A 24,012-nucleotide genomic window follows, 5' to 3' on the forward strand; every position below is an offset into this window, starting at 1 on the left:
ATACGCTTATTGTGATTTTTATTACTGCAAATATGTAGAAGAATACAAACCGGGCTAAACTGAGGAAAAAATAAAAAAAATTAAAAAATTTGGGATATATATTATAGCAAAAAGTACAAAATATTGTGTTTTTTTCAAAATTTACGCTCTTTTTTTGTTTATCGCGCAGAAAATAAAAACCGCAGAGATGATCAAATACTACCAAAAGAAAGCTCTATTTGTGGGGAAAAAAGGACGTCAATTTTGTTTGGGTACAGCGTCACATGCAATTGTCAGTTAAAGCGACACAGTGCCGCATCACAAAAAAAATTGCCTCATCCTTGAGCAGCCAAATCTTTCAGGGCTGAAGTGGTTAATAAAAATTGTTAATAAAAATTCTAAAAGTGAGCCAATAAAAACAATGTAAGGAATATATCATGGTAAAAACAACCTGGGAAATTAACTGTTATTAATGAAGGCATTTACAACCCATTCTATGTTCAAATCATGTGCTCTGTAATATTTTAAACAAAAATACACCAGGTTTCCATCTTTGAGATTTCTCTCCTGGTATGGCTACCTCTCCAATGAGAATTAAACGTATCTATGGCCATGAAAGACATAGCTTTTAGACTTTTACAATGGCATAACGCATAATGTTTTGACAGAATGTGGTTTTAAAAAAAAACTTTACGGATTTCAGCCAAATGCTCTATAAAGCAGAATTCCATCCCAAAATAAAACTTCCACTTATCCGGTCCCCCCCCCCCCCTCACTGTCACATTTGACACCTTTCAGGGGGGAGGGGGGAGGAGATAACTGTCTACGTAATTCAGGTATTTTCTCTCACTTCTTGTGAAAGATCCGCCGCGATCTACGCCATGTCCGGCCCCTTCTCTGTCCCCCCCCGCTGTCTTCTGGGAGACACACAGCCGAGGGACAGGTCAGCTTTGGGTGAGGATATCGCGGGAGCCCTGGATAGGTAAGTGTCTTTATTTTAAAAGTCAGCAGCTGCAGTATTTGTAGCTGCTGACTTTTATTTTTTTTTATTGCAGGCAGAACTCCGCTTTAAGTCTAGTCTCTAATTTGCAAATGGTGCAACTTACATCGTGGCCGCAAGGACACATGATCAAATAGAGGACATTCTTGGTCAAACATTTAATGAAAGAATATACATTGTATGTTTGGCCAGTAACATTAAAGCCAAAGGAGAGAGATTTTCTCTCCCTAAGGAAATTATTTTTGTAAGCCTCACACTTTCTACATAACTAATAGCCTTTAAAATCACCAAAAAAACTTGGTCTAACTGGAGGTCTAATTATATTAGGAGATATCTGGAGTCTATAGGGGACCCTAGGGTGTTCTGTTAGTAAAGGACCTAGTATTCAATCATTCTTCAAAACATCCCAATGTTTTCTAAGGATCTTTTTAATAGAAAAATGTTGATTCAAATAAGGTGGTAAAAAACAAAACAATGGGAAAAAAAGCATTATCATTTTTTATTCCTTGTTTTAATAAATCCTCTCTTTCCCTTGAACTAATATCAGAAATGACCAAATCAATATCATTAGCTGCATATCCCATATCTCCCTCCCAAAAACGGAGTACGTCATCTGTCTATCATCCCCAGAAGACCAATTCGGTCCTCTGTTGACCATAGATGACATCCTCCTCCCACTTGGCTAAATTGGCCATAATTGGCACCCATCACCACTCAATGACCTTGCAGATAATAAGAGATATCGAACCAAAATTAATTATGGCTCATCAAAAAAGTTGAGGAGATGGAGAAGAAATTGTTGTGACAAGTGAATGCCAGAATGCCAGAATCTCTCTCTAGGTAGCACTTCACAGCTTCTCTACCTTGGCAATGGGAAATAATGGTATACAAAGAAGCCACACCTGCAGTGGTCACTATATATCCCTCCTTTCAAGTAATTTGCTTCAGAATGTTGATTTATTTGGTTCAATGGCTCTTATTATCTGAAAGGTCGTGGAATGGCGATAAGTGCCAAGTATGGCCAATTGGTTCCTGGGAGCAGGGTGTTATCTATGGTCAACAGAGGACCAAATTGGTCTTCTGGGGATGATAGATATATGACATCCTCCTCATTTGGGAGGGACACCGTGCTTCTTTGGATCTGTTCATTGGAGAGCTAAACACCAATGATCAGTGCATTGTTCTCTAACATGAGGCCAGTACTTCTACTATTTACTTCTTAGATCTGGACATTAGAGTACAGGATGATAGATTTATTACATCCACCTATTTTAAGGTTATGGACAGAAATGGCTACAAAGGGTTGGACAGCCATCATGAGTCTCTGTCTATGAGTCAGCTTCTGAGACTGACGAGGAACTGCTCCCTTCATTATCTGAGACAGGCATGGTTTCTCAAAACTTGTTTCTTGTAGAAGGGATAATAAGCTAATGATCTTGATTTGGTCATTGCTGATGTTGGTTCAAGGGAAAGAGAGGATTTATTAAAACTGAAGCCTCGTACACACGATCAGTCCATCCGATGAGAACGGTCTGAAGGACCGTTGTCATCTGTTAACCGATGAAACTGACTGATGGTCCGTCGCGCCTACACACCATCAGTTAAAAAAACGATCGTGTCGCAGAGCGCATGCGCGGCGCTGAGCAAGATGGCGGCTTGAAGCTTTAGCTCCGTGCACCGCGGGACTTATTTAACTCCAAGGGGGCTATATTCTGCACTTTCCCCGTTTTCATCTGCTCCCCCCGACGCCCGAGACGTCTGTGCATGCCGTCGTCCAAGAAAAAACATTCCGGGAGCCGCTCGCAGACCTCGCTGACACACTACCTTCTCCGCGCCAGGGAACAGGGCAGCATGGCGAAAAACAGCGCGGGGGCCCCGCCGCTCTCTCCAGCTCCGTCCTCGGCTTCTGACTCGCTGGGATCCCTCAATCCGCTCGGAGGTGGGGGTGAGTACTCTCATGCTCTGTCCAAGGCAGATCTGGACTCTAGTCTGGAGGCCATGTATGCCCGGCTGGCAACGAAATTCCAGACAGAGCTTCACAAGACCTCCCATACTCTGTCGCAGGAGATAGCTGCTTTGGGGGCCAGGACGGATTTATTAGAAAATAAACATGATGAGCTGTCCCTGGCCTATAATGATTTGAGCAGAGAGCATGAATCCCTGCAGGAAGCCTTTTCCCTAATGCAATCCCAAATTGAGGACCTTGACAATAGAAACAGACGCCATAATTTGAGGCTGAGAGGTGTCCCGGAGACTATAACTGATTTGATCCCAGCAGCCATTAAGATTTTCAAATCACTTCTCCCAGACAAGGACGCCTCTGAATTCACATGTGATCGGATTCACAGGGCCCTGAGACCAAAACCCCCTGCAGATAAACCTCCCAGGGACATTGTATTATGCATGAAAGACTTTCTTGTCAAAGAGGAGGTACTCAGGTCCGCCCGCAACACCCCTAGGATCACCCTTGACAATTATGTCATCCAAATTTACCCTGACATCTCCCCTGCAACCTTGGACAGAAGGCGTGCCATGAAGGAAATCACAGGCCCCCTCCAAGCTGCTAGGATTCGCTACCGCTGGGGTTTCCCCTTTAAGTTACAGATTCCTCATAATGGCTCCACATATACGGCCACTAACATCGCAGAAGGTCAAGAGATTCTGGTGAAGTTGGGACTCTTGGATGCTGCGGCCCTACGCAGACCCCCTCTGACCCCCAGACCATCGCAGATTTGGCATACACCCCCCAACAGGCGAGACAGACGTAGGATTCGATATGAAGAGGCCTCTCCACGGATCGGGTAGCTGTTTTGGTGTTTTTTTTTGCCTTTTTTTTTCTTATTGTGGCTTACAAAAGGCTCCCTCATAGTCTTGGGCGACGATGACAATAACTTTTTTATATTCTTCAGTCTCATCACACTTCGCTACTTGTCCCTTGGTGCCGCGCACTGTGGCTCACCCCAGCAATGCTGAGCTCTCCTCACCCTGCTCCTCAGGAGGATGGTTCTGTTTGCCCCTTTTTTAGTTTGGGCTTTTATTTTTGTTTTGAGCTCATGCTGGGTCCGAGGCCCTTGTGCCTCAGTGTTTTGTATCTCTTATCAGGACTCAGAAGATTCCCTGATCCAATGTCTTTTTTTTGTTTTAAACTTTATTTTTTACTCTTTATTTGTATGATGTTTTTTGACTCTCTGTTTTTTTCATTTAAACATATTCTATGGCTTTGGTTCTTCTCTAAGATGTGCAAATATGGTTCCAGGTGTCATATCTCTCATGTAGTTACAGGTCCTTTGTTGATGGGTGTGTTGGTGCCCCTCTTCCAGGGCTTGGGTTGGCTGGCTCCCCAATTTGACCAATGGTTAACTTCATTTCACATAATGTGAAGGGGTTTAATTCCCCCTCTAAGAGAAAGAAGGCCTTTTCTCATTATAAACAACTAAGGGCTCAGGTACTACTATTGCAGGAGACTCATTTTGCCCACTCCTCTCACCCGAATTACTTCAATAGGGCCTTTTCTCAGTCTTTCTATACTCTTCACTCCTCCAAGAGTAGGGGCGCAGCCATATTTTTGCATAACTCGTTCCCCATGGATGTTCAGAGGGTATATAAGGACAAAGAAAGTCGTTTTGTGATAATTAAAGGAGTTGTTTGTAATAGGGAACTCACTATTGCTAGTATTTACGCCCCAAATGAATCCCCTGCCTCTTTTTTCTCATTTTTTTTTGACATTTTGAATAAGTTTCTTTCGCCTCATATGTTGATAGGAGGGGATTTTAACTTAGTTGCCAACCCTGCCCTGGATAGGTCATCTGGTACTGTGAGCTCAGGGGCCTTTTCCAAGTCTCTGACTAGAGGTCTGAGGGAATTTCAGCTGGTGGATTCTTGGAGGGCACACAATGTGGGGGTTAGGGAATACACGTTCTATTCCCACCCACATGACAGCTACTCAAGATTGGACTATGTATTTTCCACCCCAGTTCTGTTGGCTAACTCGAGGGACTCATCTGTGCATAGCTGTGTCTGGTCTGACCATAATATTGTATCCTTCTCCACTGACTTTATCTCACAGACCCCCTCCTCTTATACATGGAGAATTAATGAGGCCCTTCTTTCGGATCATGTGGTGGAGTCTGAGATGTCGCAGGCCATAGATGGTTATTTTGCCCTTAATGCTATCCCTGAGACTCCCGTCTCCACGGTTTGGGTTGCGCATAAAGCAGTGCTGAGAGGCAAATTTATTAGTTTGGCGGCAGCCCGTAATAAACAAAATAAAGGTGACATTCTCAGACTAACTACGGAACTGGATAAGCTATATAAAAATGCCTCAGCTCTAACATTAGAGTCCACTAGACGGACTATAGATCAAAAGCGTCTAGAGTTGGATGCTCTTCTTTCGGCGAAAGTGGAGAGAGCACTGAGATGGTCCAGAGCCAGGTTTCTTCTGCATAGTAATGCAGCATCCACGATGTTCGCCAGGAAGCTTAATCAGTCCCTCCGTCCCCCTCATGTATACAAACTTAGGTCTCCCTCTGGACATTTGACTTCACACCCTCAGGAAGTACTAGATATTTTCAAAGACTATTATTCTTCCCTGTTAGAGGCCCCCAAAGTTCAGCCTTCTCAAGCTTCCAAGGATAAATTTGAAGATGTCCCCCTCCCATCCCTGTCTAGGTCCCAATCTGATAGACTTAATGTGCCCATTTCGATTTCAGAGGTCCTGGCGGTTATCAAAAGTCTGAAGAATGGCTCCTCCCCTGGACCCGATGGCTTTTCAGCCGTTTATTATAAAAAGTTTGCCCCCCAATTGGCCCCTAAATTGGTTGGATTATTTAATTCTGTTCTCCAGGGTGGGTCATTTCCTGAAGAGATGCTTTTAGCCAACATGTCCCTTATACCCAAACCCAACAAGGACCATTCCCTACCCCAAAACTTTAGACCAATTTCGGTGATGAATAATGATTTAAAAATTTTTAGTAGGATCCTAGCTGATAGGCTCGGTAGTGTAATTTCCTCCTTGATCTCCCCTTTCCAATCAGGTTTTATCCCTCATAGGTTTATTACAGATAATATCCGCTTAGCAGCGAATGTGATACAAGACGCAAACTTATTTTCTCGAAAATTATTCCTACTAGGGTTAGATATTAACAAAGCATTCGACAGTGTGTCTTGGAGCTATGTGTCTTGCCTGCTTCAGAGGTATGGTATTGGGGGGGAGTTTCTGCACTCATTTTATGCACTTTATCGGAATCCCAGTACACGAGTTAGGATCCCTGGCTGTAGTTCTGGTTTTTTCAAGCTAGGTAGGGGGACAAGGCAGGGCTGCCCCCTGTCCCCACTCATTTTTGCCCTAGCGATTGAGCCACTGGCCATTGCAATTCTTAGGCACCCTGATATCGCAGGCTACAGTAAATCTGATTCTGTGTACAAATTGTGCATGTATGCAGATGATGTGCTTTTATTCCTTACCAACCCCTTAGTTTCTTTACCCAATCTTCTGGATACCCTTTCCTCTTTCGCTGAGGTCTCTGGCCTAGCAGTGAATGTTAATAAATCGGTGGCTCTCCCTGTAGGCTTCCCTCCTGCGGAACTTGAGAACCTCAGGAGGTCCTTTAAGTTTCATTGGGCAGTTTCAGACATCTCCTATTTAGGTATCAGATTACCCGCGGATTACGCACAGTTTTTCTCCCTTAATTACCTCCCATTAGTGGCTCAATTGAAGCAGCTTCTTAATTCCTGGTCAAAATACAGGGTATCATTCTTGGGTAGGATTACGGCTAGTAAGATGACATTCTTACCCAAGTTGCTGTACCTTTTTAGGGCCCTTCCAGTGGTTTTATCTAAAACTTTTCTCCTGAAACTACAAGCTCATTTGAACAGATTTATTTGGAATGACAAGCCTTCAAGGTTTTCTAGACAAGTGCTTTATAGGCCATACAGGATGGGTGGTCTGGGAGTCCCGCAGCTTTGGCTGTATTTCATGGCTAGCAGGCTTTCTCAAGTAGCACAGTGGAACATCAGACGCCCTAGAGTCCCCTGGGTTCGTTTCGAGGCTGACTCAGTTAAACCTTTTTATTTACCCAGCGTTTTGTGGTCCTCAAAGTCATATTCTGTGTCACTAAAAGAAAAAAACCAAATTGTATCTCAGGAGCTGGGGTTGTGGAGGAAGTTTGGCTCCCGTTTGGCTCTTATTTCTAGGTTCCCTCCTGGGGCCTCCTTTTTGGGGGACCCTAGATTTCCCCTGGCCTTTCACTCACCCTCTAGTTTCGGATGGTGGGTTAGCTGTGATCTCACTAACTTGGCGGACCTGCAACATGATGGTGGATTCATTTCCTTCTCTATTCTTAGGGATTTGAAAGATATTCCCTTGAGGGAGTTCTATAGGTATTTGCAGGTCCGTCATTTCTTTCAAACACATTACGCAGCTGTACCCTCTGACACTAACACAGTGTTTGAGACTCTATGTTCAACCTCCCCTAGACAGAAGGGTGTAATCTCGGTACTGTACCGCTCTATGGGGGGTGGGGATGTCGATTTGGTTTTGAAGCACATGGCCCAGTGGGATCAGGAGTTGGGCCTCGGATATGACTACAAGGACTGGGAGACATGCTGGCAGAACATGAGGAAATGTTCTGTCTCTCTTTCAGTCAGGGAGACAGCAGTGAAATTGTTCACACGATGGTACCTCACCCCTCTCCGTTTGAGTAAAATTTTTCCTCAGAGTTCCCCCTTATGCTTTCGTGGATGTCCCCATCAGGGTTCTTTCTTGCACTTGTTTTGGGAATGTGAAAGGTTGCGCCCAACTTGGGGGGAGGTCTTGGTTTTGATGGATAAGTTGGCTGGGGGAGGCATGGCTCTGACACACACTCACTGTTTGCTGTTCGAGAGTATCCCCGATACTCCGAAACCTCTGATGCGGCTGTTACACACTATTTGTGTGGCAGTTCAGTGGACAATTGCGCTCCACTGGAAGTCCTGTGTGGTGCCTTTGGCACAGATAGTAGCTAGGGTGGATCAGATTATGCTCACAGAGAAGATTCATCACACTCTTAGAGACACTATGCATCTTCATGATGCTAAATGGAGCCCTTGGTCCTTGTATCGTATAATGGAACAGTCATAGACTAATTTGAGTATATGGTTTATTAGAGAAGAACTATCTTGATCTTGTTCAGATGATAAGATTTCAAGTGATTCGTTATGATTTTTGTGTTTTTTATTTTTTTTTGTCATCTTTTTTGATTTGTTTTTTTTTACTTTTCTTTGGCTTATCCACGTTAACATGGTTGATCCTTTGCTAAAGGCTATCCTTATGTCACTTATGACAGATGATGGTTACGAGTTCTAATTAACTGTCTTCTTGGATATGATGTCTCTGTTCTAATGGTTGATCACAGAGGGCCTTTCCTCTGAATGTTTTATGTTGGGATATGTCTTATCGGACTGTTCATGCTTATAACCAACCTTGTTGGATGTATTTTGTATTTTGTCTTCTTCAAAATAAAGATCTTTTCAGTATAAAAAAAACGATCGTGTCAGAATGCGGTGACGTAAAACACAACGATGTGCTGAAAAAAACGAAGTTCAATGCTTCCAAGCATGCGTGATTTGATTCTGAGCATGCATGGATTTTTTAAATTTAAAGCAAGTTTGCTTTTTTTTTCACCGATGGTTAAATAACCAATGGCGCCCACACACGATCGATTTTGACCGATGAAAACGGTCCATCAGACAGGTGTCCTCTGTTTAACCTATAGTGTGTATGAGGCCTAAGAATAAGAAATGATAATGCTGATTTTACTTCCCGTTTTTTGTTTTTTTTACCACTTATTTGAATCAACATTTTTCTATTAAAAAGACCCTTAGAAAACACTGTGATATTTTGAAGAACAATAGAATACTAGGTCCTTTACTTCCAGAACACCCTAGGGTCACCTATAGAGGTGCCCCCCTCTTAGACTCCATATAGCTCCTAATATAATTACACCTCCAGTTAGACAAAGTTTTTTTGGTGATTTTAAAGGCTATTACTTATGTAGAAAGTGTGAGGCTTGCCAAAATAACATCTCTCTCTTTTTTCTCTGTTACTGGTCAATATACAATGTAGATTCTTTCATTGCATGTTCGAACTTTGTGGGTTATTTGTTTAAAATCTTACAGACCACATGGTTTGAACATAGAATACTATGTAAATTCCTTCATTAATAACAGTTGATTTCCCAGGTTGTGTTTACCATGATATATTCCTTACATTGTTTTTATTGGCTCATTTTTTGAATTGTTATTAATTGTTGTACTATTTGTTTCCAGCCACAAAATAGCAGCACTGTCCATATTCCCTAATTGGTCCTTTATAAGGCTCTTTATAGAGCTTAGTTTGTTTTTAAAACAACTTTTTTAGATGTTCTGAAGAGGTTTTCATATATATATATATATATATATATATATATATATATATATATATTGAGGAAGTGATGATCTTAAACCATGCCCCTGATGACATTCCTTATTGGACGAAACGCCACATATGGTGGAGCCTGGAGATCTGATGCCCAATGACACTATACGCGCTGACCATGGCCATCTTGACGGTTGGAAACAATTCAGACTTAGGAGTAATTTTAGCTCCTGACATGCCTGTTTTTTATTGATGAACTGTGAGTATTATGACTGCTTTTTATGGAATAAATGTATCTTAATTCTACATACTGCATCATGAGGAGCTGCTTTCTTTTTATTTAATGCATGAACCTGCTGATCCATCGTATGTTAAGACTATACGAGATTGAGCTTTCTGTTTCCTGAGTGGAGTCATGTTATTATGGAGATATTATGCCTATCTGACCACCTATAACTTAGTGGCACACTGTTTGCGGTAACTGGCCCGGTGTGTTAGGTGTTTGGTTAAGGATATCTTTAATTCACCTTATTTTGCCCTGTATACACCTTGGGTGGTTCCAGTTTCTCTGAACATGGACTCTTTATGCGAAACTACAGTGCACTTCTCATTTGCATATTTTTATGTTTGTATTGTTAGTGCTGCATATACTTACCCTTTAAGATCTATGTTTTGCATTCCCTTTTCCCTCATTATTTCATAACTAAACAGGTCTTAATCTAAATAAAAATAAAAGATTTACTACCAAAACTCAGTAATAAGTTTACTTCCTGTAAGTATAGTAAACCATCAGAACTATGGTGTGTCTTCCCCATTGATGTAACCTCGGGGGTCTGAAAATTAAAATAAACCTATGGCTAGGCTATGGACATTTAACATGACAAATCACAAACAATGAATTAACAGTTAAATAAGCCCTTGTTAGTCTTTGTAACTATATGCCCTGTGGAGCAATTCATCCTCAAGGATCACAGAAGAAACATTAAAGTCCTTCAAGCTGTTCTCACAGGGGGTCACTCTGTGCAAAACAAGCTGCACAGTGGAGGCAAGTATGAAATGTTTGTTATTTTAAAAAACTTGATTTTCCCAAACCTAAACTTCCTTTTGAATCCCTGAGCATTTTTTTTCAGCGATGTCCCACTTGTTATACTTTTTACCATTTGTAGTCTACCCTAATATATTTGTCTGGGACAGATAGGGCTTTAATTATATAGCAAATGTGTTTTTTTAATTGGGAATACAGGTAAATAGTGAAAAATTTGAAAATAAAGTATGTTCCCATTATTTTCCCAATGCAATGCTTACTTAATTTGGGCATCCCCATAGATGTATCATGTATGAAGAAATGTATATCACAAAGAAGTGTGACTTCTATGTAATGTAGCATGATGGTAAAGATCAAAGTGAATGTATGCGCTATCCTTTATTCCTCTTTCAACGTTACATTGCAATTCACAGGGGTAAAAAATGATTTCCATAAATTGTTACTGTAACATTAAGATTACATTCAGTTGGGCTGACAAGGGCACTAATTAGCATGCAGTGACTTTTTCACAGGTTTGTGATAGTTTAAAATGACATTGTGTTAATTTACATGAACATTTGATGTTTGCGCAATAAATGCAAAGGACCTCCAGCTCTTTCAATGTTATTATCGGAACCAGAGGATTAATCCGGGATAAGGATAATATATATATATATATATATATATATATATATATATATATATAGATATATATATATATATAGATATATATATATATATATATATATATATATATATATATATATATATATATATATATATGTATATATATATATATCAGTGGGTACGGAAAGTATTCAGATCCCCTTACATTTTTTACTCTTTGTTATATTGCAGCCATTTACTAAAATCATTTAAGTTCATTTTTTTCTCATTAATGTACACACAGCACCCCATATTGACAGAAAAACACAGAATTGTTGACATTTTTGCAGATTTATTAAAAAAAGAAAAACTGAAATATCACTGAGAGGATTTTTTTGAGGCACAGATCTGGGGAAGGTTACAGAAAATTGGCTGCAGGTCCCAATGAGCACAGTGGCCTCCATCATCCGTAAATAGAAGACGTTTGGAACCACCAGGACTCTTCCTAGAGCGAGCCGCCCAGCCAAACTGAGCGATCAGGGGAGAAGGGCCTCAGTCAGGGAAGTGACCAAGAACCCGATGGTCACTCTGACAGAGCTCCAGCGTTTATCTGTGGAGAGAGGAGAACCTTCTAGAAGAGCAACCATCTCTGCAGCACTCCACTAATCAGGCCTGTATGTTAGAGTAGCCAGGCGGAAGCCATTCTTCAGTAAAAGGCACATGACAGCCCAGCTGGAGTTTGCCAAAAAGCACCCGAAGGACTCTCAGATCATGAGAAACCAAATTCTCTGGTCTGATGAAACAAAGATTAAACTCTTTGGCCTACATGGCAAGCGTAATGTCTGGAGGAACACCTGGCCAATATCATTCATACAGTAAAAAGTAAAAATAAAAATATGTGAAGCGCTAACTCTTTTGCAATATGATGTGAATATAAAATAAAGTGGTGACCCCTAGTGGGAGTATTACATATGACACAAAAAATATATTAAATATATCACAATGAAAGTGATATGTGCAACTATTGACCCGTAGTGGATATACAATTCACAACAAAATAACATTGATATGTACAACCAGTGGCCTCTAGTGGCTACAAAAGTTATAACACAAATGTATGTCAGACAAAGTCCATTAATCCAGTAATATCTTCTGTGAACCAATGATGTCCACACACAATCCAATGGCGAATGGTAACAAAATGAGTGACTTAACACCACATGGACCCTCCACCAGTCACATTATGCACTCACCTCCCAGAGCGGCCCCCAATTGGACCAAGTAGCACTTTCCCCTTTGGGGGCTCAATCCAGGATCTTTAAGCTCCCAATAGTGGACTCCTGCAAGCGTGATCTCTTATATAGGATGGCAACCTAAGGGTAAAAAAGTAACATGCAGCTGGAGGATGTTTTTCTAGTGCATTAGCACTCCCACATTTGTGATGCGATACAGAGCAGGTGGCAATGCATGTACTGGACACAGTGACCCAGAACAGGAAGTTGTCTTGTCCCTTTGGTGTTAAGGGACAGGCTCGATAAGTTGTATCTGTTTATCTGCAGTCTTCTCTTCTCTTCAACTACATACAAGGTAGCTAGAAGAAGAAGACATTGAAGCCAGCAGTGGGACAGCTGGCTTTCGTGCAGTGAAGCATTGTGGTGGCAGCATCATGCTGTGGAGATATTTTTCAGTGGCAGTAACTGGGAGACTAGTCAGGATCGGGGGAAAGATGAATGCAGTAATGTACAGAGACATCCTTGATGAAAACCTGCTCCAGAGTGCTCTGGACCTCAGACTGGGGCGAAGGTGCATCTTCCTACAGAACAATGACACTAAGCCATACCTCCCAACAGGCATGGATTCTGCGGGAAAATCCCGCACAGACTGCATCCTCCCGCAGTCCAGCGAAGGGGTTAATTTTCCCGCACAGGAAGGAGGGGAGACATGCGAAGAGAATTGACAGGCTGCACACTGGTGAGTGGCAAGAACTGCACATCCATCCACAGCAACCCCCCCCCCCCTGCTCACCAACATCAGGGCTGAGGCAGAGACAGGGGGGTGCCATGCTGCATCTGCACAGTGAGGTGCAGGATCCCTAGGATAATATTTATCCTCCTCACTGCAGTTGACTGCTGAGATGGGGGGCAGAGACCAGCTTCTCTGTGGCATTATTCCTGCTGGAATAAATGTTTTTCCTTGTTTGACAAAATACTATGCATTCCAGCATAATACAAGTGAGTAATATAAACTGACATACATTTGCTTTTGGAGCTTTAAAATGTATTGCTCGTGGACTTTCATTAGCGTGACAGACCAGACCAGGGGACTAGGGGCTTGCCTTCTTGCCGCTGAGGCAAGAATGCACAGGGAAGAGACTCGGGATTTCGATCGTCTGCTCCCCCGCTGCTCAACACCCGTGATCCCCCCCCCCCCTGCTCAACAACTTTGGTCGTCCACAGCCACCATACCCCCCCCGCTCAACAAACAATAATGTCCCGCAGTGGCTTTTTCAAATGTTGGGAGGTATGCACTAAGCACACAGCCAAGATAACAAAGGAGTGGCTATGGGACAACTCTGTGAATGTCCTTGAGTGGCCCAGCCAGAGTCCAGACTTGAACCCAATTGAACATCTCTGGAGAGATCTGAAAATGGTTGTGCGTAGGACGCTCCCCATCCAACCTGATCGAGCTTGGGAGGTCCTCCAAAGAAAAATGGGAGGAACTGTGCAAAAATAGGTGTGTCAAGCTTGTAGCATCATACTCAAAAAGACTTGAGGCTGTAATTGGTGCCAAAAGTGCTTCAACAAAGTATTGAGCAAAGGCTGTGAATACTTAAATAATGCTGTAACATAACAAAATGTGAAAAAAGAAAAGTGCTGTGAATACTTTCCGGATGCACTGTACTATATTTTTATTTTAAATGTTTTCACTTTTTTTTACACGTTTTTTTCATGGGTTCAGTGGAGACCAGGCACAGCAGTGAACTAATGGTGCTCTTCTGCTGGCTGCAATCAGCTAGCAATAGATCATTATATAAGTGATTGCTTCAGGGAGAGGCTGGATAGTGCTAGAACAGCCTCCATGCTGAATAGGAGTGGCCTTATTTGTAATGTCACCACACTCCTGATGTAAACATAATGTGGAAGAATTCAGTGCTGAATGTTGGCTGTCATTGACAGCTGGCTGTTCCAACCTTAACTTTTGCTGATACACACAGGGGGCTCCGATACCTTATGCCATTTTAAAATGGCAGTGGGATGAATAGTCTCTATCCCAGTGCTATTTTCACCACTTCAGCCCCGGAAGATTTGGCTGCTCAATGACCGGGCCATTTTTTGCGATTCGGCACTGCTTCGCTTTAACTGACAACTGCGCGATTGTGCGATGTTATATCCAAACACAATGTATGTCTTTTTTTCCCCCACAAATGGAGATTTATTTTGGTGCTATTTGATCACCCCTGTGGTTTTTATTTTTTACGCTATGAACAAAAAAAGAGCGTACATTGTGAAAAAAACATAATTGGCCAGATTCTCGTACATCCGCGTATCTTTGCGCGGGCGTAACGTATCCGATTTACGTTACGCCTCCGCAACTTAGACGGGCAAGTGCTGTATTCTCAAAGCACTTGCTCCGTAAGTTGCGGCGGTGTAGCGTAAATCGGCCGGCGTAAGCCCGCCCAATTCAAATGTGGGACGGGGGGCATGTTTTATGTTAATGTTCTGTGACCCAACATGATTGACGTTTTTCAAGAACAGCGCATGCGCCGTCCATGGAAATCTCCCAGTGTGCATTGCTCCTAATACGCCGCGAGGCTGTATTGGTTTTGACGTGAACGTAAATTACGTCCAGCCCCATTCACGGACGAGTTACGCAAACAACGTAAAATTTTCAAATTTCGTCGTGGGAACGACCGCCATACTTAACATTGGTACGCCGCACTTACGCCACCATATAGCTGGGGTAACTTTACGCCGGGAAAAGCCTAACATAAACGGCGTAACTGTACTGCGTTGGCCGGGTGTATGTTCGTGAATTTGCGTATCTAGCTGATTTACATATTTCGATGCGTAAATCAGCGTACACGCCCCTAGCAGCCAGCGTAAATATGCAGTTACGATCCAACGGCGTAAGAGACTTACGCCAGTCGGATCTAAGGGAAATCTATGCATAACTGATTCTAAGAATCAGGCGCATAGATATGAAGGCGCAACTCAGAGATACGACGGCGTATCTGGAGATACGCCGCCGTATGTCTTTTGAGAATCTGGCCCAGTATCTTTTGCTTTTTGCTATAGTATATATCCTAATAATAAAAAAAAAAATTCCTTAGTTTAGGCTGCTATGAATTCTTCTACATATTTTTGGTAAAAGAAAATCGCAATAAGCAGATATTGATTGGTTTGCACAAAAGTTATAGCGTCTACAAACTATGGGAAACTATGGGAAAGATTTATGGCATTTGTATGGCGTTTTTTGTTTTTATTTATTTACTAGTAATGTCTGTGATTTATGATTTTTTGTGATGTTGTGGTGGATAGGTGGGACACTTTTGACACATTTTTGGTCATATATGCACTGATTACTCTGTAAATATCACTGGCAGGGAAGGGGTTAACACTAGGGGTGATCAAGGGGTTAAATGTGTTCCCTATGGTGTGTTCTAACTGTCGTGGGGAGGGGACTAACTAGGAGATATTACAGATCGTGGTTTCTACTTTGTAGAAAGACATGATCTGTCCTCCAGTGGCGCTTGCACGCCCTCTGGTGGCTCTATTGGGCAAAGCCATATATGTATGGGATCTCACCCAGGGGAGCCATGCTGCCACAGTACATCTGCATGAACGGGTCGGGAACTGGTTAAAAGACACTACCCAGATAGCAAGCAATTGAGATGCAATTGAGATGCAAGTTTGAAAATGACTTGCTAAGCTATTGCTAGTCTGCATTGTATGCATTCCAGATGTATGCTCTCCAGATCAAACATTCTGCAAGTCTACTGCAAGTTCTGGTTCAGTTATGTTGTGCAATAGTCACCCCACCACAGGAGTCACTGCGATTTGCAGAGCTCTTGCTGTAGACTTGCCACTGTGACTTTGCTCTCGCTAGAGACTTGCCATGCAAATTTGCTACAAATTTGAAAAGTGTTAACTGGAAATTGTGCTTTAAGTGCTCCACATGTTTCAACTTGCCAGTGAAAATGTTCAGCAAGTTAACAAGACTTACAATTCAACACCGTCACAAATGTGTGGCACATTATCCTTGCTATCTGGGTACAGACTCAAGTGGTTAACATAGTCAGTGACTACTTATCAACTAACAACTGTTGTATAGTATACTATAGCAGTGCAGTTCTCAGGAATATATCAAGTCTACAGCATTAAAATTCAGCCACAGTGACCCCTGTGGTGGGATGACTATTGCACAACATAACTGAACCAGAACTTGCAGCAGACTTGCAGAATGTTTGCAAAAAAGTTGATCTGAAGTTATGCAATGCAGACTTGCTGAAATTTTGCAACAAATGTGTGAAGCCTGGCAAGTCTAGCAATAGCCTAGCAAGTCATTTTCAAACTTGCAGCACAATTGCTTGCTATCTGGGATGGGATTCCTAATGTGATCTGACAGGGTTGGACACTTTTGTAATGAAAGACTTAATAAACATAAAGTTATGGAGAATTTCATTATGAACCAAGGTTTAATATAGGTTAATCCTATTCAGACATAGGAGCCTGCTGGACAGTTAGCAGCCCTGCCCTTAATGTATACATGTTTATACATTTTTACAGTATATATGCTCAAAGATTAGAAAAATAACCACTCTCTACAAAAAGGCCTTAACGAGGCAGTGCAGCCTCCACAATTAATTGTAAATGCTATGCAAAGAAAACCTCTGTTTTTAATGCTACTTGTTAGATTTCATTTTTTATTTTTTTTTGCTAGCTGGTAAGTGTACTGGTATAATTTTATTTTTGCTTGTTTTGAGCAGTCTTCCCCTCTATAAATCATACTCTGTTCTTTTTTAAGGGTGCCCACCAACAGGAACCAGCGGAAGGTGGAGCAGGCTGCCACTGCTCTATTTTACGACCCGCCTCCCCATGTTTTAGTATCTACTGTTGCATTCTCCATATTTGTATATACAGTATGTAAATAATTTAATAAATACATAGTAAAGTGAGATTCTCTTTGATTGTCCACAATGGGTATGCCAACCCAGGAACTCAGGAACAGGGATCTCACAAAGAGAGCCTCTGAAAGATAGAAACTGTCAGCTGGTTTACCTCTCTAGCATTTTCCAAAACCTGAACTATCAGTTTTGGTTGGAATGGTCCTTTAATGGGTTGAATTGGATTTTAATCAAACAGACAGAATGCCGCTCTGAATCTCTGAGGTACACAGGGTTTATCCACCAAATGTATGTATGCTACATAGCAGACATTCTGTTGGCTGAGAACAATCACTGTTCGTACAACATGAGCTGAATAAACAATAACAAACGAATGTTTCGCTTTCATAAACTATTACAATATACACAATAAAACGACATGCTTCACAGAGTACTATATATGAATGCATACAAATATCTATCTTCCAAGCCTGGCTGTCACTTAAAAAGATCTGAGAGATGGATTACCAACATGATTGAAATAATGAAGCATATAGCAAACATTGATTGCTCTGCTAAACATGTATATATTTAGATTTGCTTAATGGTATAATTTGTAAAACTTGGGATTGTTAGCAGAATACACTGCAATAATTCTTAGGTCAGTTAGGAAATCTGGAAATAAATGGATAGCATAAATCATTTTAAGTTCTCCAGTCATTTGCTAACATGTTAGATTTTTAACTACTTGGTAACCGCCCTATAGCTGAAATACGGCTACAAGGCGGTTCCCTAACTCTAGGAGGGCGTCAATATACGTCCTCCCAGAGAGTCGGAATTGCGCGCCCGAGCGGGCGCGCACACGCGATCACCGGCGCTCGCTGGGTCCACGGGACCCGCAGCAACACGGATCGCGGTAAGGAGCCAATGGAAGCGGCTCCTTACCACGTGATCGCGCCGTCCAATGACGGCGCGATCACTTGTAAACAAACCGGCGTCATGTAATGACGCCGGTTCCTCCCTCTCCTCTCTGTACCGTTCGGTACAGTGTGAGAGGAGAGGGGGGGGGGGATCGGGCGGCAGCAGCAGCCGCCGCACTGTGGGCTGGATCTGTGACAATTGCAGTCACAGATCAAGCCATCCCTGCGCAATACTCTGCAGTAAAAAAAAAAAGATAAAGTAAAGTAAAGTGCAATACTCTGCAATACCCCCCCCCCATACTCTACAATACCCCCCCCCCCCCATACTCTACAATACCCCCCCCCCCCCCCCATACTCTGCAATACCCCCCCATACTCTGCAATACCCCCCATACTCTGCAATACCCCCCCCATACTCTGCAATACCCCCCCCCCATACTCTGCAATACCCCCCCCATACTCTGCAATACCACCCCATACTCTGCAATACCCCCCCCCCATACTCTGCAATACCCCCCCCATACTCTGCAATACCCCCCCATACTTTGCAATACCCCCCCATACTCTGCAATACCCCCCCATACTCTGCAATACCACCCCATACTCTGCAATACCCCCCCCATACTCTGCAATACCCCCCCCATACTCTGCAATACCCCCCCAATACTCCGCAATACCCTCAATACTCCAATACCTTGCAATATGTCGCCTATGGGGATTTTTAAGTAGCAACGTTTGGCGCAATTTCACGGGCGTGTGCAATTTTGAAGGGTGACATGTTGGGTATCTATTTACTCGGCGTAACTTCATCTTTCATATTATGCAAAAACATTGGGCTAACTTTACTGTTTTTTTTTTTTTAAGCACAAAACAGTTTTTTTTTTAAAAACACGCGTTCAAAAAATTGCTGCGAAAATACCGTGCAAGATAAAAAAATGCAACAACCGCCATTGTATTCTCTAGGGTATTTGAAAAAAAAACATATATAATGTTTTGGGGTTCTATGTAATTTTTTAGCAAATAAATGATGATTTTTACATGTAGGAGAGAAATGTCAAAATTGGCCTGGGTGCTCCAGAACGCCTGATGGTGCTCCCTGCATGTTGGGCCTCCGTATGTGGCCACGCTGTGTAAAAGTCTCACACATGTGGTATCGCCATACTCGGGAGGAATAGCAGAATGTGTTTTGGGGTGTAATTTGTAGTATGCATATGATGTGTGTGAGAAATAACCTGCTAATATGACAGAAACTAGAATTTTTTTTTTATTTTTACAGAATTTTCAGTCTTTTTTCTTTTATAGCGCAAAAAATAAAAACCGCAGAGGTGATCAAATACCACCAAAAGAAAGCTCTATTTGTGTGAAAAAAGGACAAAAATTTCAGATGGGTACAATGTTGTATGACTGAGTAATTGTCATTCAAATTGTGAGAGCACCGAAAGCTGAAAATTGGTCTGGTGATTAAGGGGGTTTTCGTGCCCAGTGGTCAAGTGGTTAAGCAAGAAGTCAAGCCATTTTTTAGGAGAGATATATTGGGGAATGGTTGTAACCTTTGCTGAGTTTTATTGATGTATATGTCTTAATTGAAAGGGTCTTCTCTCAATTGATTACACGGTCATTACTAATAGATGGTGTGAATCTTCTTCAATACTCTAGAGTTGTCTGTAAATCTAGTCAGGGAAGAGGTGAAATGATGCATTTACTGGCTGTCCTAATACTTAAGGCCCCTTTCACATGGGGCAGATCAGTAATGATTTGCCTCTGTATGTCAGTAAGCTCAGTGGGGATCGCTCCGTTGATCCCCGCTGAGCCGGCGGATGACAGGGCGGTCTCCTCACACTGTGCAGGGACCGCCCTGTTTTTTCTCTGCTCTCCCCTATGGGGGGATCGGATGAACACGGACCGTATGTCCGTGTTCATCCGATCCGTTCTGCAGACGGAAGAAAAAATAGAATCTTCTTCCCTTTGCAAAATAGGATGTTTGCGGAGGCGGACGATTACGGGTGTCAGCGGATGTTTATCCACTGACACCCGCAATCACATAGGGACCAATGTATGTCCCTTTTTCATCCGCAAACGGATGGATGAAAAAGCAGACATACGGTCCGCACGTGTGAAAGGGGCCTAAGTGTTTTGGGGTAATATTATAATAGGAGGCTTTTAGTCTCTGACTGCAATTCCAGTTTGAGATTAAACCATTCCACTAGCAAAGGTTGCCGGTAAGTTATTAGACAAATACTACCTTTGCTAAGTGTACTGGAAGTTAAAAAGTGTAACACATACTGGCTGTACTGATTGTCCTCACGCTCATATGCTTTTTTTGGAAAATAATATGTTTTTTGTACAATTAAAAAAGGGGTGCGCTTGGCCAACATGCTAAAGAACTGCTGCACTAAAAAATCCCTGGAAATTGGGATGCAATAATATGGAAATGTGTGTGAAGTGCGCTGTCAAACTGGAGTGCATAAGCTCATAGGCCTCGTACACACGACCGAGTTTCTCGGTAAAAAACAGCAAGAAACTTGCTGGGAGATATTTTTTTGCCGAGGAAACCGGTCGTGTGTACATTTTCGTCAAGGAAACTGTCGAGAAACTCGACGAGACAAAAAGAGAGCATGTTCTCTATTTCCTTGACGGGAATGGAGAAAATTGGCTTGTCAAGTTCCTCGACAGCCTAATAAGGAACTCGACGGGGAAAACGATGTGTTTCGCCCGTCGAGTTCCTCGGTCGTGTGTACGAGGCTTTAGGCTTATTATGAAAATACCATGTGTATGTGAACCATTGATATAAAATCACAAAAACAAAAAAAGAAAACAAAACAGTGACACAAAGTCTGAAAAATAAAAGTCAGGAAATAAAGAACATCTTGTTAGTGAGTTCAAAATTTTAATTAAGATAAAAACACCATTAATGAAAAAACGTGTACAGGGAGTGCAGAATTATTAGGCAAGTTGTATTTTTGAGGATTAATTTTATTATTGAACAACAACCATGTTCTCAATGAACCCAAAAAAACTCATTAATATCAAAGCTGAATATTTTTGGAAGTAGTTTTTAGCTATTTTAGGGGGATATCTGTGTGTGCAGGTGACTATTACTGTGCATAATTATTAGGCAACTTAACAAAAACAAAATATATACCCATTTCAATTATTTATTTTTACCAGTGAAACCAATATAACATCTCAACATTCACAAATATACATTTCTGACATTCAAAAACAAAACAAAAACAAATCAGTGACCAATATAGCCACCTTTCTTTGCATGGACACTCAAAAGCCTGCCATCCATGGATTCTGTCAGTGTTTTGATCTGTTCACCATCAACATTGCGTGCAGCAGCAACCACAGCCTCCCAGACACTGTTCAGAGAGGTGTACTGTTTTCCCTCCTTGTAAATCTCACATTTGATGATGGACCACAGGTTCTCAATGGGGTTCAGATCAGGTGAACAAGGAGGCCATGTCATTAGTTTTTCTTCTTTTATACCCTTTCTTGCCAGCCACGCTGTGGAGTACTTGGACGCGTGTGATGGAGCATTGTCCTGCATGAAAATCATGTTTTTCTTGAAGGATGCAGACTTCTTCCTGTACCACTGCTTGAAGAAGGTGTCTTCCAGAAACTGGCAGGAGGACTGGGAGTTGAGCTTGACTCCATCCTCAACCCGAAAAGGCCCCACAAACTCATCTTTGATGATACCAGCCCAAACCAGTACTCCACCTCCACCTTGCTGGCGTCTGAGTCGGACTGGAGCTCTCTGCCCTTTACCAATCCAGCCACAGGCCCATCCATCTGGCCCATCAAGACTCACTCTCATTTCATCAGTCCATAAAACCTTAGAAAAATCAGTCTTGAGATATTTCTTGGCCCAGTCTTGACGTTTCAGCTTGTGTGTCTTGTTCAGTGGTCGTCGTCTTTCAGCCTTTCTTACCTTGGCCATGTCTCTGAGTATTGCACACCTTGTGCTTTTGGGCACTCCAGTGATGTTGCAGCTCTGAAATATGGCCAAACTGGTGGCAAGTGGCATCTTGGCAGCTGCACGCTTGACTTTTCTCAGTTCATGGGCAGTTATTTTGCGCCTTGGTTTTTCCACACGCTTCTTGCGACCCTGTTGACTATTTTGAATGAAACGCTTGATTGTTCGATGATCACACTTCAGAAGCTTTGCAATTTTAAGAGTGCTGCATCCCTCTGCAAGATATCTCACTATTTTTGACTTTTCTGAGCCTGTCAAGTCCTTCTTTTGACCCATTTTGCCAAAGGAAAGGAAGTTGACTAATAATTATGCACACCTGATATAGGGTGTTGATGTCATTAGACCACACACCTTCTCATTACAGAGATGTACATTACCTAATATGCCTAATCGGTAGTAGGCTTTCGAGCCTATACAGCTTGGAGTAAGACAACATGCATAAAGAGGATGATGTGGTCAAAATACTCATTTGCCTAATAATTCTGCACTCCCTGTATATAAAGTCCATCCGTGAATCATCTGCTGTATTGAATGACAGTGTCAATCCAAAACAATGTATAAGTGAAAGTTCCATGCAAACTTTATCCATAAATGCTGAGAGAAAAACAATGAGGGATGGATGGCTCATATAAAGACATATAGGTGGATCTCCTAAAATTAACTAATTTGAAAATTTGCATAATATAAGATATATTTTTTTAAGTGCATGCATGTTAAATAGCCTGTAAGTGTAACACGTATAGATATTTATCACCTCTCACAGAGATCGTAGTACTTCCCCTTACAATCGCTTCACACACTTTTATCTTCAGAATGATAGAGCCATCTTTGTTCAGACTTCATCCAGAATCACAATTTACTTCCTGTATTAAGATGCTGTCTCAGAAAGATATTGTATTCTATAGATATTCTATTTTATGCATATGCACTATTATATTGTAAATGCTATATACCATGGTGATGCCACCTAAAGGAGCATGCCCATGACACCTTCACACACAGGAGCTCTTCAGTCTTCTGGATTGAGTGACAAAGGACATCAATCGACTCAAAAGACTGAGGACATCTTGTGTCACAATTTTTTTTTTCGGGGGTCAGGTCTGAGCTGAAGGTTAGAATTCAAGCCTAATGCCCTGTACACACGATCGGTCAATTCGATGAGAGCGGTCTGATGGATTTTTCCATCAGTTAACCGATGAAGCTGACTGATGATCAGTCGTGCCTACACACCATCAGTTAAAAAACGATCAGGTCAGAACGCAGTGACGTAAAACACAACGACGTGCTGAAAAAAATGAAGTTCAATGCTTCCAATCATGCATCGATGGACGTGCCTACAAACGATTGTTTTTTTTTCTATCGGTTAGGTATCCATCGGTTAATTTTAAAACAAGTTTCACATTTTTTAACTGATGGATAAATAACCGATGGGGCCCACATCTGTTATGGTCTGGTCTGGTCTGATGAGAACGGTCCATCAGACCGTTCTCATCAGATTGACCAATTGTGTGTACAGGGCATAAGTTGCATTTTTTTTTTTTTTTTTTTACACCTGTGGCCATCATTTCAAAAGAAAAAAAAAGAAAAGGCTTTAAGGTGATTTGTTGCTTTTCTTTTCAGAATAATAAACAGTATAATGACAAATAAATAAGAATGATTACTGGTATGTAATTGCAGAACACATACCCACATTTAATGTAGCATCATGTCACTTCATCTGTTTTATTTGTTCTCTTTTACGTTTTTTTTTTTTTTTCAATCCCTGAGCTTCTAGTGGTAATCCTATTGGCTGTAAAATCAGAGGGCAGAAAATCCTTAGCATCTTATCATTTTACTGCTCTGAGCTTGGAGATAATATTTATGGTACATTTGACCAACAGCCATCATATAAATGACTTTGCTTCAGATTCTTGCTGATCTTAGATAATCTGACAACTCGCAGAATACTGTAAAGCTGTGAGGTATTGACACCATCATCATATGTATTATTAATGTTTCCACAGAATATG

At 41.8% G+C, this 24,012-nt stretch overlaps 1 protein-coding gene across 4 annotated transcripts in view; it reads left to right on the forward strand.

Annotated features, from left to right (window-relative positions):
- The window catches only part of AUTS2 (activator of transcription and developmental regulator AUTS2), a 1,792,651-nt gene that overhangs the window by 755,390 nt on the left and 1,013,249 nt on the right, over window positions 1-24,012 (forward strand). The gene's annotated exons all lie outside the window — the stretch shown is intronic.

Source organism: Rana temporaria, chromosome 2 (assembly GCF_905171775.1).
Source record: "Rana temporaria chromosome 2, aRanTem1.1, whole genome shotgun sequence".
Classification (NCBI taxonomy): Eukaryota; Metazoa; Chordata; class Amphibia; order Anura; family Ranidae; genus Rana; species Rana temporaria.